Here is a 15,919-nt window from a genome sequence, read left to right on the forward strand (position 1 = left end):
GGTTTCCTCACGATGTTTTCCTTCACCGTTAAAGCAAACGATAAATTCACAAAGAATACAAACATGATTTTAGAAAAGTCAGAGGTGCGTGCCCTTGGGAGTTGGACCTGTGGACATTCGTCTTGGCAGTCCGTTCCACACCCAACTAGGCTATCTCCGCTATTTTTTTTTTATTATTATAACTACCTCGTAATGTCATGCAGTATCAAGCAGAACATATTATATTACTGGTGGTAGGTCTCTCATATGTCCTCACATTAAGAGACCTACAACGCGGACTGACCTACTACCTACCTACCACAGGTACCACTGCAATGTTTATTTCTGCCGCCAAGCAGCAGTATGTAGTTACTGTTGTGTTCCGGTTTGAAGGACATTGTAGCCAGTGTAGTTACACTGGGTAGTACTAGTAGTTACTAGACATAATAAGACTTAACATCTCATGTCTCAGGATGGAGAGCGCAGTGGAATACGCAACTTTGTAATATAAGGCGTTAGATGCGATAACATTTAAAAAAAAATAACATCTTAGGTTGGATGGTGTTTGTACTGTTTATGGGCAGTCGTATCGCTTACCATCAGGCGAAAAGCAAGCTTGTCTCGTCATTCAAAGCAATAAAAAAAGCTCGCTCGCGGTGAAGAAGCGACGAGCATGTCAGTTGCAAAAAAATTTACAAAGCAAACATAGAGTCAAATCGACATATGCACGATGCGTCGCCCTTTGTGTACCCGGCGTAATCCTTCGCGTCATAGCACAGGTCGTTTAACTGAGGCGTTGTCCGCCATTCACAAGCATTTTATACCTCGCGGAATATTCGTATAATAGCCGGCAAATGATTTGAGCACACTTCCGTGTGTGTAATAATTCCCACCACGCGGTAGTGATCTCAAGTTGTTTGGCGGCAGTATGAAACAACGGTAAAATGAATATTAAAAAAAAAATAGTATTTTTAAATACTGGTTAATAACCATAATTTCAATACTTTATTTCAAATTACATACAAAAATGAAACCTGCATAATAATTAACATATAAACCAAAATAATTAACATAAGAACCACAATCCTCGTAAATAGTTCATTTATTTCGACACTGCCGGGAATCCACACATACTGCTAGTGAATGGGCGCTTAACAAACTTAATCGAATTCGGGCGAGCCGTTTATCCGCCGGACATTCTGCGCTAAACGCATTGAACTCGCTTTGAATGCACTAAATGGATTAATCATGTTACTGGGAAAATGTTTGCTGAGAGTTCAGAATACTGGTTTGCTTTTATTGGCTTTAGCAATACATGTTTGAACATTTATTCAGTTTTTAAACATTAATTATTTTGATTGTATTTTTTTCCAAGTTATTCTACGAAATAAAACATTGATTAATAATGTTAATTGATCAGCAAAATCATACTGATTTCTGTAGACTGAATTAAAAAATGTTGGTGCATAGCAAGATTGTTTACATATTGCATTAATAATAAAATTTGCATCAAAATGTGAGAGACATATTACAAAAATCCAAAATTGCGATCAAAGCTGTACAAATTTACATATTTATCTTCATCTGAGCGTTAGATAACTCAACTGATAATAAATGTCAAATAAAACCCAAGTTTGGCCAGTATTAATGCATATTAACATACATAATATTATACTAGGAATAAGTAATCATATTAAAATATCAACTAGTGTGAGATGTGTGGGAATATGTCTAGTTAGTTTCCTGATCTTTGTTTAATTCAGCATCAAGCACCATATGATAAAATCATGTTCCTGGTGAACATTATAAATGGTATAACGGCATGTATAAGATCGGGGTAGTTCATAACTCGTCAGGATCCTCATTACCCCTGTTATGTACTCACATAATTATTGCTGATGCACACACATTTTTCTCCAACAGCACATCCAGACTGACTAATTTATTAACTATCCCCATCTTATACATGACAATAAATACACATCAAAACCAGTGGTGGCCTTAGGAAATGGTTAAAGGGTCAATCCCCCAAGCCTGAGTCTTGCAAGGGACAAAGCATTATCCTCCTCAGGCATTTGGGTTACAAAAGCCTTGCAAAGGTCTGTAACATAGAACCTAACATTAATTAAGAACTTAAGACGGATGCCTCACTGCTTAAAACCTCTGTCAGGGTGATATCTATGTCATGATTGAGGTGAGAGAATTCCCGCTATCCATTGACCATTTAACCTGTTCTTATTTGATTTCATAATGTAAGTATACTCACTTTTTTGTACACTGACTGGTAAGTGAGGCCAATTTTTTGTCCAACCGATGACTTCAAAGGGAATCGCTCCATTTTTCAACTGAAATGTAAAGCAATTGTTAGAAATATAAAGAATTATAGATGTATTAAGAATAAAAAAATTACTATGGAACTCCTAATGGCTGCAATAAGTAGGTGGGGCAGTAATGGACAAAAAAAATAGAAATTAATTTTCACAGTCTTTCAATCATTGGGTATATTTTGCTACACCACATTCAGTGAGTGAATAATCAAGATTTGACAAATATCTCCTATTATTCTATATTCAATTTCATACATTATTCTATATGTAATGTTAAATAGTATGAAAAAGAAGCTCTTCTGCAGAAACTGGATAAGGATTGATTAAGAATTGAGAAAATAATTGAGCCTATTCCATCTACAAAGCCAAATCTATCTTTCTGATGTTGCAGACATTTTTATTGAAGAACAGATTCAATAGCTATATAAGTAAAAGGTAATTATTTTTACTCCTTTACCTTTATGTGTATCAAAGATGTCCTGTATTATAGAAATATGTATTTATGTATTAGAACACTTCAATTACAAAATTTTTACATATATTCCATAAGTATTGCAGAACATTTCATGCAATATTATCATTGAAAAGTGGACCTCTCATAATAAGTACAATACACTGTAATTTTAGCTCACTGATAGTATTAAAAAAGAATTTAATTGTATATTAAATTTATTTATATAACTTTAAATAATTATTTATGGCGAAAATTTATGATAAAATATTATAAGCTTGCAGTTATGCTAGATACCTAAATGATACAATGACACAATAAATCATTAATGGTTTGGAGTATATAATTAATAAAATTGTATTTTGTAATTATTCACCTATAATATAAACCAGGTACCTAATTACATTTTTGTTTCTTTTAAAGGCTTTCATAACTAATTATTTTTTTTAGTACAGCATGAGCACCAGCGACATATGATATTAGTTAGAGTAGTTATAATACTATCGTAAGTTTTTTCTGAATATTCACAAACATGAACTAATAATAACTACATGAAAACATATTAGGTAAGTACGTAAATAAAAATAGAATTACGTGCACAATATTTCTTAACTTGTCAGTGTAATGGTTAACAGTTAGGTACATACTTTAGATACAGCAGGTAACTCCTACAGACGCCCCCAACAATAACAAACTTACCTGCACCATTTAACATTCAATTTTGTTATGTAAACATAGTCACCTCGGACACATATACTACAAATAACACCATAACACTAATTCTAGTACTATGAAATTTGATTTATAAATAACTATAATCATAAAAATATTTTCTACACTAACACTTTCTATTAATTTCAACTAACCTCAAATTAGTTGAACATTTTTCAATTCCGTCTTCGAAGTCGTAAATTTTTTGAATACTGCGATAGCAAAGGTCAGGAAATGTACATACAACACGTAACTTTGAACAAGTGTTTTTTGTTTCTAATTTTTTAGCGTAATATGAACGAAGTGAATTACAAACAGGAAGTATACGTTTGGATACGCACACGTCGCGGCTTTCGTGGCCGTCTACGCCTCCTCACGGCGTACTAGATAATGTATCGGCCGATCCTACTGTTCTATCTACTTCTAAATTGTAATATTATTTAAGCTTCAACAATGTATCTTCTCGAAATGTGTAGTTGCACTTACTTCCGTAAAGTAAATCTTTCAACATACTATTGTGTGCACAATTTGTTTGCCGCCCATTATATCTAGAAATAAAACTTGGGTACATTGAAGGCACCTTTTTCTAATTGAATCCGAGTAATTACATCTCTGAAGTTCCATTGAATACAATGGAACTTCAGAGATGTACTACATAATGGGTTAATAAATTATTAAAGTAGGTATTCATTAAAAAGCAAAACAGTAATAGTGGAAAGCGGGGTAGATTCGTACATTGAAACAATGGTTATATCTTTCGTATTATACATAATTAAAAACTATTGATGTTTATGTAACCCTCATTCCCTCCCGTAGTTTGATAGCAAAGTCCTCCAGGGCCGCGATGGGACAAAAGGGAAACGTGTTGTTACGTCGCGTAAATTATTAATTATTCTAACTTATAATATCATTCTCCGTTCGGATTACTTCCTAGTATGAATAAGTAAGTATTATTTTATAATAGTTGTGTAACTTTTCTAAAATTTATAAAAATAGCAAAATAAATTTCTGACTCGCTGTTATAAGGTCTTTGCTCTCACTTTCAGCGATTGAACAGTACATTAGGCAGTAGGCGTAATATTCGAAATTTATCCATAAGTAGATTTTAGGAGTAAAAAGTAATAGATGAACTGTTAATTAATATTTTTCTAAAACCCAAACTCATGAATCAAGACCTTAAAAAGATAGCAGACGAGGTGGAAACACTTTCATATTATAAGGAACCTTACCAGTAACCTTATTATTACCTACTAGTGCTTCGTGTCTTTCAGTCTCGAAAAATTACAAAGCCGTAGGTACTTCCCTAGACTGTTTATGTTATACGCATTGCGATTTATATATAGGTAAGTATTTAATTTAAGAAACGTCCAAATTTGCAATGAAAAATATTAAATAATGGTAGTAAAAATAAAGAGATATAATAAACTCACTGTGGGATTTAAAATTACTGCAACCCAAAACTCATTTGCACTTGAACTAGTTGGAGTGATAAGTGCTGAGTGCAGCGGAACGCTCGGGTGTCCCACTACATTGTTTGAAATTAACGAATCTCCCGATCACACCTTGTCGAGCAGGGCCGAACTCTTGTTGATCCTTGCTTTTTATTTTTTATCACACTAAACCAATAAAGGTTCGCCATCCCTCTGTTAAATGTAGAAATAAAAGTACAAACGGCAAAATAGTTTTTGAATGAAATTGGCAGATTAATCTATGCATGGCCGGAACTTCGATTGTAATTTTTTAGTCTTAATTCGACTTAACTAAGGTAGTTTTCACAGGAAATCGTGTAAAATGACAGCTTGCTGGTGCGTTCTGTAGGTTGGGTTTTATCTCGGGGAAACCATTCTGATCCCTCTATATTGATTCCCTATGAGGGTAGTAGAGCACCCATGATTCACCTGGTCATATTAACTGACTGCAAGGGAATTTATCTATTCGTGGAAATTAAAAAAAAAAAACGTTTTTCAGTGATAATGTTTTTCCCCCCGATTAAAAGGATTTTTATAGTAATACACTAATAAACATTCGGTTTAAATTAGGCAATGCCATAAAAAAAAATATGTGCACACTTACAAATCTAAAAACACGAATTAGAAGCAAGATTACATTCATTGTATTTTAATCATTTCTAACTAATATCTATATAAAGTTATACTAACGTTTTTATGGGCAATGAGCATCATTTAACGTCAAGTAATCCCTTGCTTTTGTGCCGATCTATGTAACTTTAACTTCATTCCATAACCCCCTTATAAAACGAATATGTTGGATTAGCAATGTTTGTTCTTTGACAGCGCACGCTACCGAACCTGTGGAGCCGTCAGCCCAAACAGCATTGTAGTGCGCGTCAGATTGGACAATCGTATACGTGTATTAATTACCCCCTGTACATTTACGCAAGCTTCGGCACTGCAGTCGCCGGTATGATTGAAACTCTATTATGTGAAGTCCTGCGTAATTACATCCTCCATCACGCGGCGGACGATAAGACTCGACGTCCAATGCCGGACGGCAGTGGATTTTTTCGTGACCAATAATAAACCGTAATGTATAAAATTTCCATAGTAATGCTTACAAAACAAGGCCTTTCAGTATGCAAAGATATCGTTGCATACTTTTTGCTATCAGTATAGTTTTATATAGTCAAATTTAAGTCTACGCACCTGCCAATAGCTAAGAATACGGTCGGCATTGAAACTGGAGACCGGGATTCCTATCCCCGAATAGGTTTACCGTATAGTACCAGGCGTTTGCCGCCTTCAACAGACGATATAAGGTTTACACAGGTGCACGGCCGGCATGGGTCGAACAGACATTTATGAAAAGATATATTCTTTAAAAATATGTCTTGAAGGAATGCTTATTTAATTTTGTTTCATGAAATATATACGGGACATAAACATTGTTTCTCCAGATCTCATTCCATTAAGTGTTTTAGGATAAGATGCTGCTGAGATTTTTATTTTTAACAATAAGTTGGGAAGTACCAACCTAGATATAACACCAACGAGTTTACTAATCTCTTAGCAACATAGATATGATAGTGCATCATGCCGACGTACACTTCAACACGTAGTCCTCACGTTCTCACACGTGACGTCACAAGCAATATTCACGTGGAGGTTTCTTATTCTATTGAAGTGATTTGGCTTAACGAGCGGCACCGGCACAACAGGAATAAATTGGTTAATACGTATCCCGATGCAACCACCGCGTTTATACTAAGTGGTCACCCATCGTCCGGCTGACTGCCGCTGTTTACAGGAACAACGCAACAATGTAATGCGTTTTTTTATGTAACGGGCGAGGGGGAATAGCCTGACGAGCGTCACTGCTGAACACGGATACATATCAGTATATCATTTAAATTAATAATTTATTGTAATATGTACGTCTATTCCCTAATAATTTTGGAAACATAATTGTGATCATATATATCAAGGAGGCTGATCATTGCTTTGTCATTGTTTGTTGTTTGTATAAAATAATTGTAATTACTATTATTTATAATAATTGTTCCTTTAATTTAGTTTTTAAACCGAATGGTAAACGTCTGTTACCAATTAAGAACCATAATTTTTTATTTGTGAGTTATCACCTCAAATGTTATGAAGAAAATGATATATCACTGATTAGTCAAGAAACCCATTAATATTCCACTTATGGTATTATGGTACTTAAACTTAATACCTATTGTCGGTTTTGTTACTTATTTATTTCTAGGTAGATATTTACTAGACAAATTCTTAAAGTGGAGAAAATTAATAACTTTAAGTGCTTTAATAATTCTCAAAAATTACCTTAAAACCATCCCCACAGTAATAAGCGGTTTCCTGTATTAGATACTCGGTAGCAGTAGATACTCGGTTTTACATTTGTTAGGGTTAATTCACGGGGTTTAAACCCGCGGCCCCTTATCTCACGGACGACTCATAGGGGGCTGAGTCACAGGTGCTCTTAAAATAAAGTATCCTTTTTTTTTTTTTTTTTTTTTTTTTTTTTGTTTTCGCGGAGAAAGTCTCTTATTACTACCGTCCAGTCTTCGCGGGGGCGACTGAGCGGTTATGTTGGGGTAACCGTTGCCTTACGACCCGACAATTGAAGCAGCCCGGGACCCTCGGGCGGCGGTCGGCCGAGTCCCTAACCAATGACCCTAACCTAAGTCCCTACGCAACGGCCTACCAACTAAAACTCCGCGTTGACCCTCTTCGGCGCATAAGGGACGACTGCGGGCTTCCCAAGACAGCAGGTCCGAGTCTTCGTCCGCGGCCGCCCCTGCGCGGTGCCGCCTTGCGGCCCGTCTCCCTAAATGTGGGGGGCTCCTAAGCCCCCCTCGCACCGAAGGTCGCTCTCAGCGTCAACGGCAGCATGAGGTCAACGCCACACTGCCGTCCATCCCGGGGTCAACCGAAAATGTGCAAGAAATGCACAAAAACGCACTAGGGCGGACAGCCCCCTGCTGCCCGCCGACGACCCCCTTCGTGGCCCCTATAAGTCGCCTCTTACGACAGGCAGGGGTTTACCGTGGTGGTATTCTCCAAACGCCCCCATTCCACAGGGCGGAAAATAAAGTATCCTGGCGTAGCTATTTTTCGCTCTTCCTCCAACTTATTGCAAGAAAATTAATAAAACCTACGATACAAAAAACGAAAAGCTCTACAGTATATTAAGAATAGCTCAGTGGATTATTAATAATTATTTAACCTCACGGCTCGGCTGAGCTCAATAACTAATTATCTATTAATATACGACTGACGACCATACCTACCCATTGAGTTCATTTTAAGTTTAAGGTCAGCAACTTGTACCACCTTATTTGGACATGCGCCCACCGGTTTAAAATCAAAATTCTAATTACTTGATCACATAAAAAGAACAAGGCCGGTGTGTGTGGAGTCCACAACTAAAGCAAAGGTCGTGCAATTGAAACCCTTGACTTTTCTTAGTTACGTGTGTCGTCATCAGGTACAAATTGTTTACATGTTTTTGTCCTTTGGATTCTTTGTTACTGCGCTCGCTTTAACAGATAAGGATAACATTGTGAGAAGAAATTATTACTTCAGACTTCTTGAAGATGATAAAATCTGCCAGCCCACTTTGGACTATTGAGATGATAAAGGCAAATTTTTACAGTAGCAGAGGAAGTCGCTTAACATTATATTTTACATCTTACTAATATTAATATGCGAAAGTTTGTGATAATGTTTGAATGTTGGTATGTTTGTTAGAAGTAAACGCAGAAACAGCTGAACAGATTTGCTTGAAATTTGGCACACGGGTCGCCTATGCCACGAATATACATAGTCTATTTTTTATCACAGTAACTTGCTTCCATGAGATATACTATATAGATTATATAAAGCTGAAGAGTTTGTTTGTTTGTTTGAACGCGCTAATCTCAGGAACTACCGGTCCGAACTGAAAAATTCTTTTTGCGTTGGATAGCCCTATGTTCGTGGAGTGCTATAGGCTATATATCATCACGCTATACCCAATAGGAGCGGAGCAGTAATGGCTAATCTCAGGAACTACCGGTCCAAACTGAAAAATTCTTTTTGCGTTGGATAGCCTTTTGTTCGTGGGGTGCTATAGGCTATATATCATCACGCTATACCCAATAGGAGCGGAGCAGTAATGGCTAATCTCAGGAACTACCGGTCCAAACTGAAAAAATATTTTTGCGTTGGATAGTCTTTTGTTCGTGGGGTGCTATAGGCTATATATCATCACGCTATACCCAATAGGAGCAGAGCAGTAATGGCTAATCTCAGGAACTACCGGTTCGAACTAAAAAAATCATTTTGTATTGGATAGCCCTTTGTTCGTGAAGTACTATAGGCTATATATCATCACGCTATGACCAATAGGACCAGAGCAGTAATGGCTAATCTCAGAAACTAGGAGTTTGAACTGAATAATTCTTTTTGTGTTGGATAGCCCTTTGTTCCTGGAATGCTATAGGCTATATATATCATCACGCTATGCCCAATACAATAGGAGCGGAGCAGTAATCGCTAATCTTAAAAACTACCGGTTCGAACTGAAAAAATATTTTTGTGTTGGATAGCCCTTTGTTCCTGGAGTGCTATAGGTTATATATCGTCACGCTATGACCAATAGGAGCGGAGCAGTAATGAAACATGATGCAAAAACGGGGACAATTTATTAGTTTTGAGAGCTTCTGTTGCGTGCGCTGCATAAACGGTTAAAGTTATGCAACAATAATGTATGACGGGATTGTTCCTCTAAAAAGTTCTACAAAAATATATCATAAAACAAAGTCCCCGCTGCATCGGTCTGCCCGAACGTGTTAAACTCAAAAACTAACCAACGTATTAGGATAAAATTTGGTATGGAGACAGTTTGAGACCCTGGGAAGAACATAGGCTCTCGGGAAAATATATAGCGTGACTTTTATAACGGAAAACATTAGCCTGAAAAACTTTATAACGCGGGCGGAGCCGCGGGCAAAAGCTATACTATATAGATTTACAACACTACACTTATCATCAAAAGTATAGAAGCCACTTTACCTTTCACATACTTGATATGGGAAGGCACACGGCGGCACTGAAAGAGCTAATGCAAATTTGCTAATGCTAATGCACGCGGGTCCACTTGCAGGAGAGCTTTCCCAGTACAGAAATCCCAATGCGTACTTTTTAACCCTGTACGGAAAAATAGAGATGTTTTAAGTTTAAAGTGTGTATCTGCATATCTGTATGTCTGCCTGTGGCTCCCAATCGGATGGATCGATCGATTTTTTAGTCGAAAGCTGATGTGACGGAAATGGTTCTTAGCTATAAAAAATATAGGAACATGTATTCAGGCATTAGAAGATCACCAGCTCTTTTCCTAATTTTACAGGTCCAATTGATTTGAAATTTGGTATACTATTATTTCTGTAGTACTTTTAAGACATGACTTGAGCTAAAGCTGCAGCATCATGTAGTCATGTAGTCTGCGGGTAAGATTATACAAGATTTGTACCTTTGTTTTTCAGGATTATTTGATAAAAACAATTTGTATGGGATTGTGTTATTGTGTACGCTAAATAACTTCCTCAGTCGAACGGGTTCAGCAGCCGCGCGGACCCCGTGCTGGGCATCCGGCGACTCTTCACCGGCCACCACTGCACCGACGAGATCTGCTGCATGGCGCGCGTCGACCTCCCCACCCTCGACCAGATCATAGAGGACGACCCCAACATTTTTATGATTTGATGGTAAAATGGTCCTTCGAGCCAGATGTTATGTAACAATGGTCGAAATCCATTTTAATCGTACTCGATTTTAATGTATGTCAAAATCTTATTACAGGATGCCTATATCAAAGCGAGATATTCGCTTACTGCGGTAATACAACTTATACGAAAAATATGCTCTTTCTATATACTTACACCGTGATTTTATAGTCCTTTTAGAACCAAAATGTGGTTACTTAGAACAATTTGATGTACCAAAAAAAAATTGAGAATTAATTGTACTTTGATAATAAAAAAAAACAGTTTTCACTCTTTTGAGTTTGATAACGATAGTAACGTCGCGATAATTAATTTATAGTTATGAATGGCATCGATCGTAGTAGTACGTGAGATTTAGTTGCATTACCACGAGTTCTCATATATTATTCGTGAACATTATTTTTAATATTTATAAAAAAATATTTTTATGTATTACATTGGTATTTTTTTTATTCTATACTTGATACATAATTTTAAATTTTCGGTTCTAAAACAACTATAAAATCACGGTGTATAGTGATAGTTTTTTTTTAATGTAACCAATAAATATAAGTGGCAGTAATCTAATAACTGATTCAATGAAGTGCTGTTACATACAAGTTATTAACACTTTTACTGGTGTACTTAATTGAAGTAAAAGGTACCCACATGTTTTCTTTTTACGTTTGTTCCAACAATTTATTTTGAAAATGAAGCTAGATTCTTTACACGCCATTTAGAAATTTGTTAAGTCGTCTATAAAATGATACTAGACTAAAATTATTTCAATAGGTATCTGAATCAACGCTGACTATATGCTTTAGGCTTCGAACAGGGCGCCGACATAATCATGAACAGGATGCGGATTCCTATTCGATAGACTTAACTTTGCCGTTTGATCCCTAGACTTGATAATAATTGTACCAACCGCAAATAATAAGTTTGTAATAGTAAATTCGCTTTTTTGTCATTAAAGTATAAATTTACGATTTCAGATTTGTTGGTGTAATAACCGAATCTATAGATCGAATGGCAAAGTTAAGATTGTCAAAGGACATTGTTCTGTGCCCATACATAATTCGCCCTGGAACCAACAGCAATGGAAAAATGTTTGTAATATTTAGAATCATTAATAAATTCTCATGACATATTATTTATAAAACGGACAAGCTGGGATATCGCATCAATCCAAAAAAACGATGAGATTTTGAGGTTATAATTGATAGTAAACATTGAAAGCTTTTCAATTATCAAGGTAGATTTATAGTCCTACCATTTACGCTTTAAATATGCTTTTTATTGACATAAGTATCTATCTAATATATATAAGCCCTAAAGATTCATCACTATGTAGGTATCTGATTATTTGTACTTAAATCAGGCTATTTTAAGACTTGATTCATATAATTTTTTATAAGTAAAAAGGTACCCAATTATGTAGTTATAGTATTTACATCCTCTAAGAGTACCCTTCAGATTTTATGTATTTTCTATATATACGTACGTCGTACGTATTCCCCGAAGAGACAGACAGAGGCGCACTGTTTAGCATTCACGCTTCATCAGAAGCATGGCATATTTTACACAATTTTTGTAGACTCTTAGGGCATGTAGGATTAAATTAAACAAATAAAAAAATATTTTTAGTTCATATTATTTATTTCCTCATCACCTACATTGTTTTATAAAATATTATCTGAGTATTGTGCAGGAGGGTTGTTGTTATGGTATTATTTATCAATTCAGTTTTGCCAATCACAATCACCGAGTCCGGAGTTCCAACATTCTATTACAGAGCACGTAGCTTCTACTAATATTGTTACAGCTGAAGTATGTATAGGCTCTTGGGCCGTGGTCCAACATGCTGTACATATAAGATCAAGGGCTACAACCTGAAAAAAAAAACAAACACATTATGCTCAAATTAGAATGGCAATATATTAATATTGTGTCACACGGAAAGCAGATTTATGTATTCAAATCTTCCAGCTGAATTAAATGTAAGAAACCTTCAAGCATATGACACACATTTTTAATCAACAATATACTTGCTAGTTTGCTCTTAAGTTGCCACAGCCACATGCTAAAGTGTGTAGTGGGTAGTATACAGACTCTGTTCGCTGTCTCCACGCAGTTACCAAGAACAGGAACTGAGGAGCGAACTAGAAGTTTGGCGGCAGTTAAACTTGTACGATTAAAAGAAAAAATGTGCTTACCAAACGAGGCGCTGTCCATTGTTGTATACAATGGCGAATCTGCTCGTTCTCCAACACCATGGATCCGCCAGCAGAGCCACAATTAATGCAAAAAGCAATTTCCATTTCGTATCCGTTATCAATGCCAGGAAAATTGTTACATCAGTTCACAAAGTCCAGAAATCACAGCCAGTGAATGTCGATATCGTAATCAATCGCATAGATTCTTTATAATAGCCGAATCGTCAATGATATAGTGAGAGTCAGAGAATTATTATATATTATATGGAAAGTGAGAGTCTAGTTTATTTGTCTCTGATGAGTGAAGTGTGAGTGACATTAAATTTAATTGAAAAATGAAGTAAAAATTAGGGATACTACTCGACTAGATTCTGGATCGATTATATCGATCATTTGTACAAAAATCGATTTTATTCAACATAAGGTTATTTTTATTTGTAAAAATATTTAGCGGGACCCTTATCCCGGAAAATCTTTCACACGGGCGGATCCGATAGTAATTTAATATGGAGAGAGTTTGAGGCCCCCAGATGGAGGGAGAGAGAAGAACGCTACTTTTTATATGTATAATTCATAAATCTTTTATACGACAGAAAAATAAATGTTCGCATAATATATTATTCTCTGCTATCTGTACGAAGCCAGGGCGGGTCGCTAATATAGAATCTAAATAAACAAAGTAAATAAATATGAACTAAAAACTAAAAAAAAAAAACTTTTTTCATAGACGACTTGATCTATAATCAATTTAGTCCTAAAACTAACTACTTATTTATTTGAGACGCATCCACTGATCGATTAAAAATTATTATAATAATTAAAGAACATATCGCCTCACAAATCGAATATATTAAAATGTTTCAATAATTAATTATCGGTAATTAGATTTATCGTTTTGTCAAACCGGTACATCTCTATACACAATTAGCTGTAAACATGTCGGCGACTTTGACTTTAAGTCGTTACAATACTTTTATATATTCATTTTGGATGTAGCAGCTTGTCCGTTTCATACACATATTTGCAAATAATATAGAAAAAAACATAAATAATTATGGTGCTAGTCACACCTTTGTTGGTTCTGGGGCCGTTTTCGACAATGTCCTTTGACCTATATATTAAAATGCTTACCTACAAGTTTGTAAGGAACACTCGGTGAGCGTGTAATTCGCTCTTTTCCAGTTTTTTTGATGTGTCTATTAGCATTTCTTTTGGCCTAATACAATTTCCACTGCTAGATATGTCTGTATTTATAACAGTCTATGAAATTATAATAATAATTGTGTGCGCACTATGTTATACTTACTTCGTAGGTGCATGTTATATTTTCTATACTTAAATGAATGTAACTTGCTACGTGTGTGTACGAATTCTATGGTTAATATGTACCATAGGTTTCAGATTTGTTATATTATCGCTTCAAACGAAAATAAAATTTTGTGTAATTTTTGACCTACCGACAGAAATAAAAAATACAACTTCGTAACTTAATTACGCGGTAGCGTATTAACTTCGTGGCTATGTTACACAGCCACGAAGTAGCGTAATAACTTCGTGGCTATGTTACACAGCCACGAAGCAGCGTAATGTGGACATTTACCACCCGGGGCTAACTGATAATTTGCTACCTCCTATTTAAGTGGTGCAAGCAGAGAGCAAGAAGAAGGTCCCTGGTTTTCATTATACTAAAGAAAATTAAGTACTAGTACTAGTCACCCCTTTTTTAAAGTCCCCGGGGTCACGAACCCCGGCTATTCCTTGATATGCCACTGTGAGTAAATACCTATTTCATTTTTGCGACTTACGTTAGATCTATAGGTACTTTTCGACTTTTCCGCCGGTTGGAGATCAAATTCTTAGTTAAGTAATTTTAGCATAGCTCGCATGGTTGAGAAAATCACACTTGATAGAACTTTGCTTAGTTGAGGCTTACGCACACAGGAACGGAATGGCGGAGGATTTGCCACCGGTTACCACACACTAGCCGCTTAGATACTGTAACATTACATTGGCCTACTAAGATCGCGTGGCGCAGGATGTCTTGGTAGTTTTCAATTTTGTCGGCGCGGGCACGTATGTGGTGTGCATTTAAACCTGCATGCACTGTCTCACCCCGCGGCATGTCACAATGTCCTTCGGCTTGCCGTTGTATACCGCAGGGCGCTGCGGCATCGCGTCGCGAAATCTCTTAGTGCGCTCTCCAATGCTGTGGCAAGAAATTCGTTTCAATACTACGGAATCAATTTCAAACATTAGAATTTATGTCGTATTCCTATTTCCTAAATAAATTTGAATGTTCTTCGGTATAAAAATCAATCCTCTGCCATTCTGTCCCGGTGTGCGTAGGCCTCAAAGTGTAGGTCTTTAGACGTATTATTTTAAGTTATAGTTTGTTCAGAAAGAGAAACATCGTGGCCGAAAAGTAAACTAACTTTCGAATTTTACATAGCAACCCTTCCCCGCCATTGGGTAAAAGTTTAACTCATTTATCATGTCGTATTACCTTGTTATAAAAGATCTTGCGTGTTGTTTTTAAGGTTTTTTGTATAGAAACATATAGAGCAAGAGCCAGTGAACCCGACCTTCGTTATTTTATAAAAGCTGAAAGTTTGTCAGCGCATGCTCCCAACACAGGTAACAACGACAAACTTTCAGCTTTTATAAAATAACGAAGGTCTGGGGTTCACGGGCTCTTAGACTAATACTAGAATTGAACAAAAGAGGTAATTAAGCTCAGTAGCGACCTCAAATCCCACGATGGTTCTCTTTCTGAACAGACTATAGGAAGGTGGAAAAAAAAATCGTAATATTTTTGTTTCACATTAGGCTTAGTATTGAAGACAAGGTGTGTATAAATATTTTTGGATGCGTATCCGATCATAATATTATTGTCACTTTCATTTGTAGTATTGTTACGCCATCTATCGGTCCTTATAAAAACTATTTTAATCAATATCTGCTTGCGATAGTGTTGCCCTACCCGTCTACTGTTATAAAAACCGGTAAAATAATT

Source organism: Manduca sexta, chromosome 27 (genome assembly GCF_014839805.1).
Source record: "Manduca sexta isolate Smith_Timp_Sample1 chromosome 27, JHU_Msex_v1.0, whole genome shotgun sequence".
Taxonomy (NCBI): Eukaryota; Metazoa; Arthropoda; class Insecta; order Lepidoptera; family Sphingidae; genus Manduca; species Manduca sexta.